General features: G+C 36.2%; 1 protein-coding gene and 1 pseudogene across 12 annotated transcripts in view; one reads left to right on the forward strand and one right to left on the reverse strand.

Moving 5' to 3' along the window:
* The first annotated feature begins 8,285 nt into the window (after positions 1–8,285).
* Positions 8,286–11,247, forward strand: LOC122066187 (annotated as a pseudogene).
* A 2,212-nt stretch (positions 11,248–13,459) lies between these two features.
* The window catches only part of LOC122066189 (pentatricopeptide repeat-containing protein At2g06000-like), a 13,745-nt gene continuing 12,796 nt past the window's right edge, over positions 13,460–14,408 (reverse strand). For 5 of the 12 annotated variants that reach the window (XM_042630003.1, XM_042630012.1, XM_042630011.1 and 2 more), the window contains one exon: positions 13,460–13,871. The gene's annotated coding sequence lies outside the window, so the exon portion shown is untranslated. The remainder of the gene's footprint in view (positions 13,872–14,408) is intronic. The other 7 variants (XM_042630015.1, XM_042630006.1, XM_042630016.1 and 4 more) reach the window with 5 other exon arrangements.

Genomic DNA, 14,408 nt, shown 5'->3' on the forward strand with positions numbered 1-14,408 from the left:
AAGAGCAAAAAAAATTAAACCAAGACGCCAAGTAAATCTAGGCTCTTCTATGAGCCCGTCTGTATATAATTGAACTTGTGGAGCTTTAACTGTCTTTGTAAAACAAGAAATTGAGTTATTTCTTTCAAAATAGTCGGAATATTAGATTCTCTTGGGGTGCATATGGGCTTGCCCAAGGCAGATATCATGGGCCAAAGAAGCTAGGATCAAAACCTGGCCTTTTGATTCAGGTTTGGACACAAGTAGTTCCTAGTCTGGCCCATTCATGTGTCATGCCTTTAATCAAAACTATCAACTGTAATGGCATTATGTCTCTGGGCCTCAGATAAGGCATGCCATATAGGCTAGTGATATATTCTTTAAAAGCTTCTCATATATAATGCATGTAACAAGAACATAAAATACTCCCAAAGCATAGAAACCTGATTGAAAATTTAGGTCATGTAAGAAGCTATATTGGTCTCATAAGGGGAAAACAAAGATTCTAAGAATGTTAGAAGTGAATACCATAGTAAGAAATGGAGAAGGAAACTCTGAATTGAATACCTCTTTTCGATATCCAACTCTCCCGAGATGAAACTCTTTAGGATTGATAGCATCGCTGCTTCCATAAACACTGATATGGTTTTATAGGAATACATACACTCGCCGGCCCTTTGAGTCGTCATTGCTTGGAAGAGAGAGGTTATTGACCACAAGTATAATGACATAACCTCATGGTTAGATCTCTTCCTTCTATAGTTTAAGCTTTTGAAGCAAAAGTCGAAGGAGATTGTAGCAATTTTCACATACCGTGTCGCCATTTTCACATACCAACAAGAAATGAAGATTACAAACTGATTGATGAAACAAAATCAGAATCTCAAAAATCTGAATTCAGATTTTCCATGCCAGCAGTTTTTTCTACATGTAGATTTCCTGATTAAATTTTCTCCTTTGAAGCTACAATGCAGAAAGATTTCCATTTATTCATGGAAGCTACGCACCTGAATAGGCCCACTGGCCTAACTTGCTTGTAATAAAGTTGAGATTGGACTCCTATCCGTATGGGCCTGGGTTATATTAATGTTTAATGTAAGGCCCCCTCAGCAACATTTTGGAACTTAGAAAGAATATGTGCTTGGGGATCCTTGTCAGAGTAAGCTTATTAGCTTACATTATTACCAAAAGGAAATGTTTTGGTAAAAATTATATGACTATAGTTTTTCAAGATAATCTCACGTTTATGCCATGTTAATAAATATAAAAAAGAACGGGAGAGGATTCCCTGAAAGGTAGTGTTGCCCGACACCATCATGGAGGCCAATAGGGGTACACGCAGAAGGATCAACAAGGGCAAGATTTTCACCTTTCAAGAATGGTGGAGTGGTCATTTTGCCCATATGTCAAAGTATAGGAGCTATGCTGCTTCTAAAGTTTTTTTTCTTTTTCATTACATATTAGAGCATTTACTATAGAATTAATCTCCTACCACCTCTAAAGTGAATTGCCACTAGTAGTACCTAATGATGGAATAAACTTGAGCTCCAGTCACAAGGATTGCATGCCACTAGGACCTTCCCCAACCACCCCCCCTCCACCTCCCCCTCCCCCTCCCCCTCCCCCTCTTTGAGGTGATCCTATACCTGAATTATCACCAACTGGAGATCTTACCACCAGCCCGAATTTGATATTTAAAGGTATCAATCGAGATGGTTCTAATATTCAGGATAAATCAGAACCAATACAATATTAATTCCAAAGGTGCTAATCTCATAATTTTCCTATTTTATTTGAAATGATCAAATCTAGTTCCTGATCTCGATTATTAATGGGACGGGATGATATTGGTTCTTAAATGGTTCTAGGCACTATAGAAAAAAGATAAGAACTTCAATAGTTTCAAATGATAGATGCATTGAGGCATTAGTGTACACTGCACAGCTTGATAGGCGAACTCAATCCTTTCTAAATAATTGATGGGAGAGTTTTTTGAGCAGCAGAATACCCTACACCCTCTTAGATTTAATTTTTAATCATATATTTTTTAGTTTTTAAAATAATTGACAATATAATACATTGTGACGAGGCATAGTATATGCTTTAGGGTCATAGCCTATCCCTATAATTGATATTTTATGATCAAACAGTTCATCTATTTTTTTTTTTTTGGGAAAGATTCGATGTATGATTCAATTAGTCAATTGGATCATTGCACTGGCACATAGACTTGACATTTGTCCGCCTTATAAAAGTCCAGTCAATAGCACTATTCTGGTATTATCCATTGGATAGTTCCAACATACATACGTACATACTATTCAGGCTCTCTTTAGCATAGTTATGTTTATGATTATTACGTACTTATTAATAATTAATTATAATAATAGGTTATGGATTATAAACAATAATCGTTTGACTACTACTACATATAATAAAAAATAGGTTTGTTATAATATATTATATCTCAATTGTAGGCATGGTTTAAAGTATTGGTTTGAGATCGGCCATATCGGATTGATATCGACTGAGATGATCTCGATCCCTGATTGATCTGAATCGATTCAGGGATAAAATCGATCGATACCCACCAATCTAGATCGATATTGGCAGATACCAATATCAATACCGTCCCTTAAATCCTTGATTGTAGGTCATATTCAGTTGAAACCTAGAATTGATTGAAACCAACCCAATTTCAGCCAATCTGGACTTGTCAATCCATAGGATTTCTAGGGATTGGGAGTGAGAAGCCAACACAATTCTAGCAACTCTAATTGGTCGATTTATAATATTTATAGGGCCCGGGGAGGGAGAGAGAGAGAGAGAGATGTTTTAACTTTTTTTTTTTTTTGATTAAGGTTGGATGACTCTATTTAAAGGTTTTTATAAAAAAAAAATACGACTTGAACATTTTATCCTTAATTTTGAGCCATTAAAACAAGTGTTCATTAATGGTGTAGCGCATAAACAACAACAATTGCTTTATCCCAATAAATCATAAATACCCCTTTGCTTGTGTTATGAATTTATTGTATATTAATTTATTTTAATTAATGAGAAATATGAATCATAAATCATACCAAATGCTTCTATTTATTTTTATTTATCAAATAAATATAAATTATAACTATACCGAAAAGGCCTCACTCATAGGTAGTTAAAAAAATATAGTACATGCATACTATTCCCTTGTAACTATAACTTAAGATTGATATTACTATTAAACCCCAAATAGATAGAATAAGTTATAGCTTAGTCCCTCCATCTAACAATATCCCATGACAGGATTATACTCATAAGTAAATACTATTGTTTGCTTTGTTGAGTCTAACTCACATAAGGATTCCTTGATTGGATCAACTTATATGATCATACCACTTGATAATAGTATTTTTCAAGAGATAGTGTGCTTAGATAACAAAACTGCTAAGGTGAGATAGTCTATTGATTTCAACACTATGATTCGAATGGTTGCTTCTCTCTCATCATCATTATCATCATCATTTGTTGTGAGTGTTAGGGTTTTGACCTTTAACTGGGATGAAGGATTCCGCTTCATTCATCTACATCAAGGTTTGATCAGTGTTTGCCCATTCATCTCTAATCTACAAGGAGCTTTGGTCAAATTTGTAATCTTTTGGAGGTACTGTATTTTTGTGGTAAAGTATAGTGATATTGATAGGTCTGATTATTTGATTTATAAAAAATGATCAAGATTGGATATGAATTAATTTCAAATTAAATTTGGATAAATGATTCATGATTATGCATCCACTATGATATATTTTTGAGAAAAGAATGCTATCAAATCGTGTGCTCCTGCACTAAATGCAGGGGGTCGAAATGACCACCCAACAACCCCTTGGATACTAAATCCATGCTCCCATTGGCTCCATTTTACAATGTACAAGTTCAACCAGATACATTTATGGATCTCCTTAGAAAAAAATTACTGTTTGTATTTTTTTGGTTGGAATATTACTGTTTGGATAAGATCACAAGAATCTGGAGTGGAAATTAATTAGTGATGAGTGTGCTACCAAAATAAAATTAGCGATGATAAGTGGGATAGAGTAGATAGGCGGTCACATGATGACATCGCTGTCTCATGTGAACTCTGGCGCTAAAGGCTAAAGCTTCCAGCACTTTCGTCTTATCGTTTCTCGACACTTATTGGGGAAGGTATAAAATTAGTCTATTCTCAAAGATGTATTTGGCAAGTAACCATAAAAATCTCATATGGGGGTTGTATTTACTAAAAGGACCCTTCATGTTGTATTACTGATATACCCTTGAGCTCTGTTTGGACCGACAACCGAATTTTTATGAAATGTCCAACCTACCCTTCTCCAACTAGGAAAGTATTTGGCGTGAAAAAAATGTCAAAAGAGATAAAAGGCGATTTGGTTGGATCACTGAAATGTAATTTCAACCCTAGGGGTGTGAAGCCTACACCGGTTGGATCAATCGGGTCTGGCCTACATAGATTATTAAACTTATTGGGCATAAACCCGGCCCATTTATAAACATGTATTACACGGTGTAAGGGGTAAGCTCGATGGACCTCCCGACCTGCCTGGCTTATTTACAAGCGCAATTCAGACTGACATGTTGAGCCTGACCATTTCTATGTCTATTTTGATTTTTTTTTGGGATAGAATAAGATGTATATTGATATTTTTATCAATTATCAAATGTAATTAAGTATAATATTTTTTCAAAATTGTTGATGATTTAACAAAATAGATTAAAGTATCTTAAATCTAAGAAAAGTAAAGACCGTTTAAGATCTATTTAAGGTTTATTAGTACATTACCCCATTCAAGGCCCGATTAGGAAAAACCTGACTATTGTTTGGAATTCAACCAAGCCCGACACAAGACTAACCCATGTTTTAAATAGGTAGATCATGGTCCGAGTACATAGGCTTGCCAGGCCCAGCTAGGTCTGACCGTGATCGGCCCGACCCTACCGATTGACACCCTAATCAACACCCATACTGGGAAAGATGAATACAGATTGGGAATATTTTTACCAGGTGGCAGTTTTATTGGGACCTATATTTCATTTGGGGGAGTGGGAGATAGCTTACTCATGTGTAAATCTTCCAACGAAATGAACCTAGTGACAATATCAAGTGATTTATTCTTTTGGGTAAAAGACAATATCAAGTGCATTAGTGTGGTTAAAAACTGTACTCATGGTTGGATATATGGATTACCACGGGGATTATACTATTCATGATGAGTTATACAATTGAGTCTGGCCTCGATCGTGTTTATAGAGCTTCTGAGAAGGTTGATAAGAAGATGATCCTACGAACCAATTCTTCCCCTGATTTCGCTAGCTATGAAATAAGATTCATAATTGAAATTTGACGTGTCATCTTCCATTTATCTATATATATATATATTACAAATTTCTACCAAACAAGAACATATATATATATATATATATATATTTTTTTTTTCAGTTTTTCTTCTTTTCGTTTATTTTATTACACTAAAATCTAAAGCACATATGTCTCCAAAATCTCGTTTTCAATCATATCTTTGATAGGCTACTTACATAAATTTGGAGAAACTTTATACTTTTAAGAGATGGTAAGTGGTCTAAGCTTTTTATGATAATGAAAGCTTACTTGTTTGAGTATGGTGTGTGGTTCTTTTCCCACTTGCCAAGAGGATTTATTATATAGCAGCCAATGAAATTAAGTACATAAATATTTCAAAAACATTGGAAGGAAGGTGGTCGTTAGAAATGATGCTTAGAGGTTATTTAGTGACCTAATTCATCGACTTTAAGTTTTTATAGAATACTTTTTTAATATAAGGCTCTTGTATATGTTATTGTCGCATTAATATGAGCAAAATGTTTTTCCACATGGCTGTATAAGAAATAATTCATTAAAAACCCATATAAGTTTGTCTCTTTTTTTTTTTTTTTTTTTAATGGTAGAACACATCTAGGTTTGTGACGCCGAAATTATAGTAAATTTGATTGTTGGATTTTTTAGGAAATTATCTAAATAGGTCACTTGTAAAATTATTCAATTATTACCTTCACATCTAATGCCATACCTACCCATTGTATCAATGCACACCTATTGGTATTGCACCACTTTTGCTAATTTATCAAATGTTTTGTTATCCCACTTAACAAACTCTGTTTGAGTTGAAACCTGACATCTGAGTATGAGACATTGGGGTTTATCTATCTACAAAATTTTAGTATAATTGTACCTACAATGTGACAATCTAGGTGTCTAGGAAGAAGATTATTTCTGTAATATCTCGATAGGAAAACCGTGTCCCTAATTAAATTAGAAAAAAATTACCAAAATAATTAATTAAATAAATAAATAAATTTAAAAAAAAAAGACTTTTCATTGGCGTCAAATTAGGACAATTAATATATTGTTCGCTATTTAATATCTAATAAATTATGGATGACAATTGGATTATCATTTTAGGGAATAATTTACTTATGGGATATAAAAGATTTATAGTACTACTTATAAATATAAATTAAGAAACATATTTGTAAGATCATATGTACAAATTAGACAATATAATATTCTTTGCTAGTTTTCTTGCATCGCAAGGAAGGCATGAGAGTTTATGTTAAAAAAAATAAAAATAGTATAAGGCTTTGGATCTATCCAATCAAATTGGTATCTCTAGTTCACACAACTCATGATTGTGTAGTGTGACAGTCCTCACTATTAGATATTTATGATAGGTTAGCCACATGTCGATTTGCAAACTCACATCCAACCATTTACCTTCCAATGTATTTGCATATTCCTTATTATTATTAGCCATTCATGCATTCACATGCAATCTTTCCTTAGTCTTAGATATTTCAAAACTCTTATACCACTTGATCATATCCCTCCACCTGTTTATAAAACTCCATACTTTATTATAAAAAAAAAAAAGAACTTATTTTACATTTCCATTATCTAATATGTTACATTTCAACTTAAGCTAACATTCTACATAAAACAATGCTTCAAGAATTATCAGAGAAAGTTAAGTATATTCGAAGAATAAAAACCTCTAAAAAAAACAAAAAAATAGTCCCAAATAGAAGGCCATATGATTGAGATAGAATACTAAATTTTTGTTATAGTATTTATCATCTATTAAATTATCAAAAGGCCTAATATCTTATTCCTTTCTTGCTAAAAGTAAAAAAATTATGTATTTAGCTCAAAGTATAAACGGATGTACATGATTTATATCTAGGCATTCTCAGTTTGAATTATAAACAAAACTGTATACAAAAGACATACACAAGATACCTTAAAACTCCACATTCTGCATACCTATCAACAAGGAGTAAGGATAGTATCTTATTCCCAAAGGTTCTTTGTCAAGGGTAAAAATGGATTTTCAAAATAATTTGAAAACATCTTATCATTATGTCATCATCAAAGCTATTATTATCTATACACATTTTTTTCAAATACAAATGTCAAATGACTATATTTACATTAAAAAAAAAAATTCTACTAGAAGGGTAAAAAAAAAATATTATAAATTATTTGACATCTTGAAAAATGATGATTGAAAAATCCCTTATCAAATGACCAATTGACACAATTTTTTTTAAAATTTTTTTTAAACCAATTGACAAAAAATTACTATAGGTACTTTTACCCTGTGAGAGAGAGAGAAAAAAAAAACATGCAAGTGCTGAAAGTCATGTACACTATTGGTGTAATTCCTCAAATTGATTAGTATCACATCTAACCATGCTAATAGATCACTAACCGGAGAGCATCCGATAAAGTTGATCTTTGAATGGGAAGATCAAACTGAATCAAGTCGATTCTGTTTTGGTTTCGAAGATAGATTTCTATTTCTCGTTTGGTTTGATTTTAATTTACGTATATTATATATTGAATCAAAAGATTGAAACCTATATGGACAAATGTTGTTTAAGCCTGGTCTATGGTAATCGTCGTGGACCCATCAGTCAGTAGTCCCACGTCACTCCCACTGCCGAAAGTTTAGGCAGCATTGGGAGGGCAATTCCGTAAATTACGGGACACATTATGGTTATATTTGAAAGATTGTAACGGTAAACGTCAAAAGCTATAACTTTAGATATGGATATTATAGTCCTTTGACTTTTGAGTTTCAGGTTATATTTCAGTACGCTCCCATCCATATTTTGAAAACAAATCAGTGGTTACTTAATTTAAACTCAAAAGCTTTCTTACCGTCAGATCCCATCATCTAACGGCATCCAACAAGCATTGAAAAAAGGAGGGAAAGAACACCTACCGTTCGATATCTCCCCGTTGTCCTTCACTCACCTCTATATAAACAGTCTAGGGTTCTTCATTTTTCATTTCTCAATCACCGATCGAGCTCTGTTCTCTCGCTCGATCGCCTGAATCTTTCAAGGTTTGCTCGTACATTTCAAGTTTCTTCACTCGTCACTGGTAAATCTGCTTCTTGGCTGTTGAATTTACAGTAAATTTCACTTGTATAATTTAATTTCTTTGAATCTATGTACTGATTTTTGGTTACTGTCTCTGATCTCAGTGAAAATGAGAGAAATCCTTCATGTTCAAGGTGCACAATGCGGTAACCAGATCGGATCGAAGTTCTGGGAGGTTGTTTGCGATGAGCATGGCATAGATCCGACCGGAAGGTACATCGGAACATCAGATCTGCAACTGGAACGCGTTAATGTCTACTACAATGAGGCTTCTTGTGGGAGATTTGTCCCCCGTGCAGTGCTCATGGATCTCGAGCCTGGAACCATGGACAGTGTACGGACAGGTCCGTACGGCCAGATATTCCGTCCGGATAACTTTGTGTTTGGACAGTCTGGTGCCGGAAATAACTGGGCCAAGGGGCATTACACGGAGGGAGCAGAGTTGATTGACTCGGTGCTTGATGTTGTGCGCAAGGAGGCTGAGAACTGTGACTGTCTACAAGGTATAATTTTATGACTTGTGCTTCCCTTTTATTCGGATTCTTACAGTGCTACTGCGCAGGTCAAGTGTGAATCTCTTGATCTCTTGTTTTGTTGTCAGTCCTGGAGGAGAAATGATATGGAGGTTTAGGGATCTATCTTAGCGTCCTTGAAAAGCTTATAGAGGTTTAGGGATCTACTTTTTTTTTTTTTTTTTTTTTTTTTTTTTTTTGTTTTCTTGTGAAATTTGGTAGTTTTGCTTTTAGTCTCCTATGGCTGTCTAATTTTTTCTTGATTAGTTTTTTCTTAGCGAAAGAAAATGGATGTTTCATAGGAATTTGTTGTTCATTTTGTGCATTTTATCTTTCTTTCACTGAGACAAAGGCCCTACATGTTTTGGTACATTTAATGAACCATCTTTAAAGAAACTCCAAGAAATGAATACCGAACTGGGCAAATTTTCTTGTAGTATTTGAAAAATAAGTCATTGCTTTAAATTTCCCAAATTACTCTAGTTAGAAGTAACTTTTAGATTGATCTGTGTACTTATCTCTTTTATCTTCTGAAAATTTGCAGGTTTCCAAGTTTGCCACTCTCTCGGTGGAGGAACTGGTTCTGGAATGGGGACTTTGCTGATCTCAAAGATCAGGGAAGAATACCCTGACCGTATGCTGCTTACATTCTCTGTTTTTCCTTCTCCAAAGGTGTCAGATACGGTCGTCGAGCCATACAATGCTACTCTGTCTGTTCATCAGTTGGTGGAGAACGCAGATGAGTGTATGGTGCTTGATAACGAGGCCTTGTACGATATATGCTTCAGGACGCTGAAGCTAACTACTCCTAGCTGTAAGTATATTTTACCCCTGAATATTTCTTGACTTTTGACTGATGTAAGATGTTAGGGTTTTGTAATCATTAGTTCCTGAATAGCCTTTTTGATGAACTCAGATGACCTTTTGTTGTCAGTGAATCAAGTCACTTCAAACTTCAGGCCATCGATGTCCCAATTTACTATTTGTGCAAGATTTATGTTCCAACTCTGCTGATTATTTTTTTTCCCTCTCAGCTTGTCATGTTATTTTGAAATAATATAACGTTGTAGCTTCCAGTTAAAATTGTTCTGAATTACTTGATTTCTGATATGGCTATTTTTGCTCCTTGATTTTACCATTCTGATCATATATTCCGTTGTTTGATGTGTGCTCTTGTCATGTAATGTGCATAATTAATTTTGTATCCTTGTTTCTGTTCCCTGGCTAACTCCCCATTGTTTTGTCTCAGTCGGAGATTTGAACCACTTAATATCTGCAACCATGAGTGGTGTTACCTGCTGCCTCAGATTCCCTGGTCAGCTCAACTCTGACCTCAGGAAGCTTGCAGTGAACCTGATCCCATTCCCCCGGCTCCACTTCTTCATGGTGGGATTTGCTCCCCTTACTTCCCGTGGATCGCAACAGTACCGTGCCCTACTGTCCCAGAGCTGACCCAGCAGATGTGGGATTCCAAGAACATGATGTGTGCTGCTGATCCACGACATGGGCGCTACTTGACTGCCTCAGCCATGTTCAGAGGAAAGATGAGCACCAAGGAAGTTGATGAGCAGATGATCAATGTGCAGAACAAGAACTCATCCTACTTTGTGGAGTGGATACCCAACAATGTGAAATCGAGTGTCTGTGACATTCCACCCAGGGGTCTATCAATGGCATCAACATTCATTGGGAACTCTACCTCCATCCAGGAGATGTTCAGGAGGGTGAGTGAGCAGTTCACTGCCATGTTCAGAAGGAAGGCTTTCTTGCATTGGTACACTGGGGAAGGTATGGATGAGATGGAGTTCACCGAAGCAGAGAGCAACATGAACGACCTTGTATCCGAGTACCAGCAGTACCAGGATGCAACAGCTGATGATGAGGAGGAAGGTGAATATGAGGATGAGGAGGAAGGTCTCCAGGAGATGTAAACGTGTGAAAGAAGTTGAACAAGTGTGAAACCCAGATCTGCATTTACAGTGGCTGATTATGGGGGTACAAAAATCTGCAAATCTGCATTTGTGCTTTGGGAAGTTTTGGGCTACTCTGTCAAGGGATGATCGTAGTATTATAATTAGGTGCGCCTGAAAAATGCTTTATTTTTCTTGGTCAGTTTATTGTCTACAGATATCTCAGAGAGAGAGAGAGAGAGAGAGAGAGAGAGAGAGAGAGAGATTAGGGAATTAGGGAATTATGCTTTTCTTATTCTAGCATTTGTATGTACATTTTCTTTTCTAATGTTGTTTTGATGCATGTTTTATTGTCTTTATTAATATAGCTGTTGTTGCTTTTCTTCCAAGCCAGCTCTATTCAAACCAGCTGTTGTTGCTTTTCTTCTAGTGATTTTGCAGTATGGAGGAGTTGTTTGATTCAGATTGAAGAATCTAAAGACGTAGAGGAAATTGATAACGTTAAAGTCTTTTTATCAAGTTTGACATTGAATAGAGCTGATTCATGTGACTAATATCATTTAATTGGGTGGATGTTGAGAAATGAGAATTGCAGTGTTTTTCCCATTTGTTTGGGCCTGAATCCTTTCTAGACTAGCCGGCTGTACCCTGCAATCTTTGGGTCCCCACACCACATGGATGACATGGGATCTGAGTTGGAGAGGATCCAAATTCCCGGCTGTACCCTCCAATCTTTGGATCCCCACATCACATGGATGACATGGGATCAGAGTTGGAGAGGATCTCAATTCCCAGCTGTGCCCTCCAATCTTTGGATCCCCACACCACATGGATGACATGTTGGAGTAGTTGGTTGGAGAGGATCCAAATTCTACTTGGTTGGTAGACACCATTGTAAGTTAAGGATAATTAAAGGATATATATTATAGCAGATAGACAACAATTCCCTTTTATCGCTCAACAAAAAATCTTATTCTAGTCTCTACTTGAGAAAGGGTAGAAAAGTTTGCTATCTTCCCATAAATTCTGAATGATGAAAGCTCATTGCCAAGATCTGTGGGGGTATGGGAATGATTGTTGACATCGGAAATATGTAACTGCAGAGGTGGTGGGGCTATGGGTCATGGTGGTTTCAAAACAGTCTCAACCGCTTCAACCCACCGGCCACCACACCCCATGGATGATTGAAGATTTGAATCCTCCCACCAAATTGGAATTATGTCTGGTTGGTTGAAGTGTAATATGCCAACTAACGCTGTGGATCCAATCCACTCAAAAGATTTGGAAGAAACTAGATTTCTATTGGTTTCACAAAATCAAAGAGGTTTTTGTCCGGTGGATTTCAAATTTTCAATTGCAGTATTGATCCTGTCTATTAAGCAAGGTTGGATGTGTTTTGACACCATGGCCTATGCAATGGGTCGGTTTCACACATTTGCCATTGGGAATCCATTTCTGTATTCCATGTTTATTTTCTGTGGCATTTTATGTAATTTCTTTTTTTCGGAAGTGCTATCTGTGGGGGGAGTGTGGCCCTTGTTCGTGTGAAAAAATCAATGGGAACACACAACGAAACATCAACAGGAGCATCATTTTGCATTTCATGAGACGTGCGATGATCATTTTGTGGCCCCATATATTTGGGCACAGGAGCCACACTCCCCTACAGAAACCACTTTCGCACCACCTTTGTCACCTATAAGTCAAACAAGTGAGTTGTGTGCAGAGTCGTGTACCACATGGACCACCCACACATTACCGCATGGTAAGTCATGAAGCTTTCAACCTTCATTTGGGGTGAAGGTGGGCCTTACTATGATGGCCAACACATTCAATAGATAAAGAAAGAGGTATAATTCTAATTCGAGGAATTGAGATTGGGATTGGAGATCAGTATCCTCCAATCTTTGTGAACCATACAAACACAAGTACTAAGACAAGGGACCATGGTTATAAGCCAAGATGATATACATTTACACACCATACAACAACTTAGATCAAACTAATTCTAATCAGCTCTTTTCAATATCATACTTAATATAAAGCCTAAGATATGCATTTTATTTTTTCCCATTTCTCCTAAGGTGCCCCACTAGCTCTTTTAGATATTTCAATCAAATCACTCATCTACATTGAAGCATCCAAAGGCTTCTCGTAACTTATCATGTATTGAAACTATTTTCAAACTAATTCTAATATGATCATTCCTTAATTTATCCTACCTAGTCTTAGGTTTACACATAGCAAACAACTAAAATGCATGAAACTCAGCAGGCCTAGGCCAGCAGAACCCAATCCAAACACCCAATTAATGTTTGGGTTTTAGAATTTTAGGCTCTTACCTTGGGTTGACCACTAGGAAACCTGACCCAATTGCAGATCAGGTCAAGCATTGATTCGCATTTCTGCACTTGGTGGGTTGGGCTAGAGCTGATCCCAGCACATTCAAACCAAATTGCAGCTCTAGCATTAATTGCAGATTGCTTAGTGCATCAAATGGTTCAAACCACCCAAATGCATTATTTAGCACCACTGTTACACTGTTGCACTAGTCAAAAGTACTGGCAGATTATCAATACAATACCCAAACAGAACATCTAATTTCACAATCTTAGCCAATCCGGCAACAAAGCATATAATTTCATGAGATGTTCTTTTGTTCCTCACAAAAGGCCAGTTACATCCAGCAGTGAGCTTAAAAATTTTCAAAAAATTAACACAAGAAGAAAACAATGCACCTCTGAGGATCTGACCTGAATGTTACATATTTCGGATCACCACCTCATGGAGCCTTCATGTGTGGGGTGTTCTGGGAATAAAGCATACAAGAAGCCATGTTTTGGTCAACAAATTAGCTTTAGTCCACAGCTCCTGACATATTACGTGTTAAAAGTAAATCTATATATAAAAAAAAAAAAAGGCAGAATTGCCACAACTTCAATAGTAGGTATCCAAAAGTTACCAAAATGACTTGTAGAATTTTATCTCCCACTACTTCCCTTTTCTCCCTGTTCTGCACAAATAACACAAGGAATTACCAACCGAAAAGAGATGCAATTAGAAATTTACAACAAAAATATACATGAAGGCCCAAAAGACTACACATTAATAGCTTCAAGGGGACTCCGAAATAGCGAAAATACGATTCCAATTTCTTAAGACAACTGGGAGAAAAGTACAGACAGAACCAAGTGAAACAATTTAAGTCATTAGCATCTGGGACATCTTCTATCCAGCATCTGCGGGTAGCAAACATGGGTCTAAACTCAAGTAAGATCCAACAAAAACTCAAAAGAGCTTCTACAACCCCACCTACCATTCTTGGTAAACGTGTTTCACAAAGTTTGAGATTCTTAACACCGCCTTTTCTCCTTAAACCATATTAACTATGGTCAGACCCAGATCAATATGAGCCTACAGAGTCATTGAAGCCCCAAGAAAATCCAAAATACAATTTTTAAGTGTCCTTGATATGAATTCACAATCTGATGGCAAGGACATGAAATTTATTGGTGGTTAATTATTACCTCTGTGTTAACCACACCCCCCC

The sequence above is a fragment of the Macadamia integrifolia genome, unplaced genomic scaffold, assembly GCF_013358625.1.
Source record: "Macadamia integrifolia cultivar HAES 741 unplaced genomic scaffold, SCU_Mint_v3 scaffold2284, whole genome shotgun sequence".
Classification (NCBI taxonomy): Eukaryota; Viridiplantae; Streptophyta; class Magnoliopsida; order Proteales; family Proteaceae; genus Macadamia; species Macadamia integrifolia.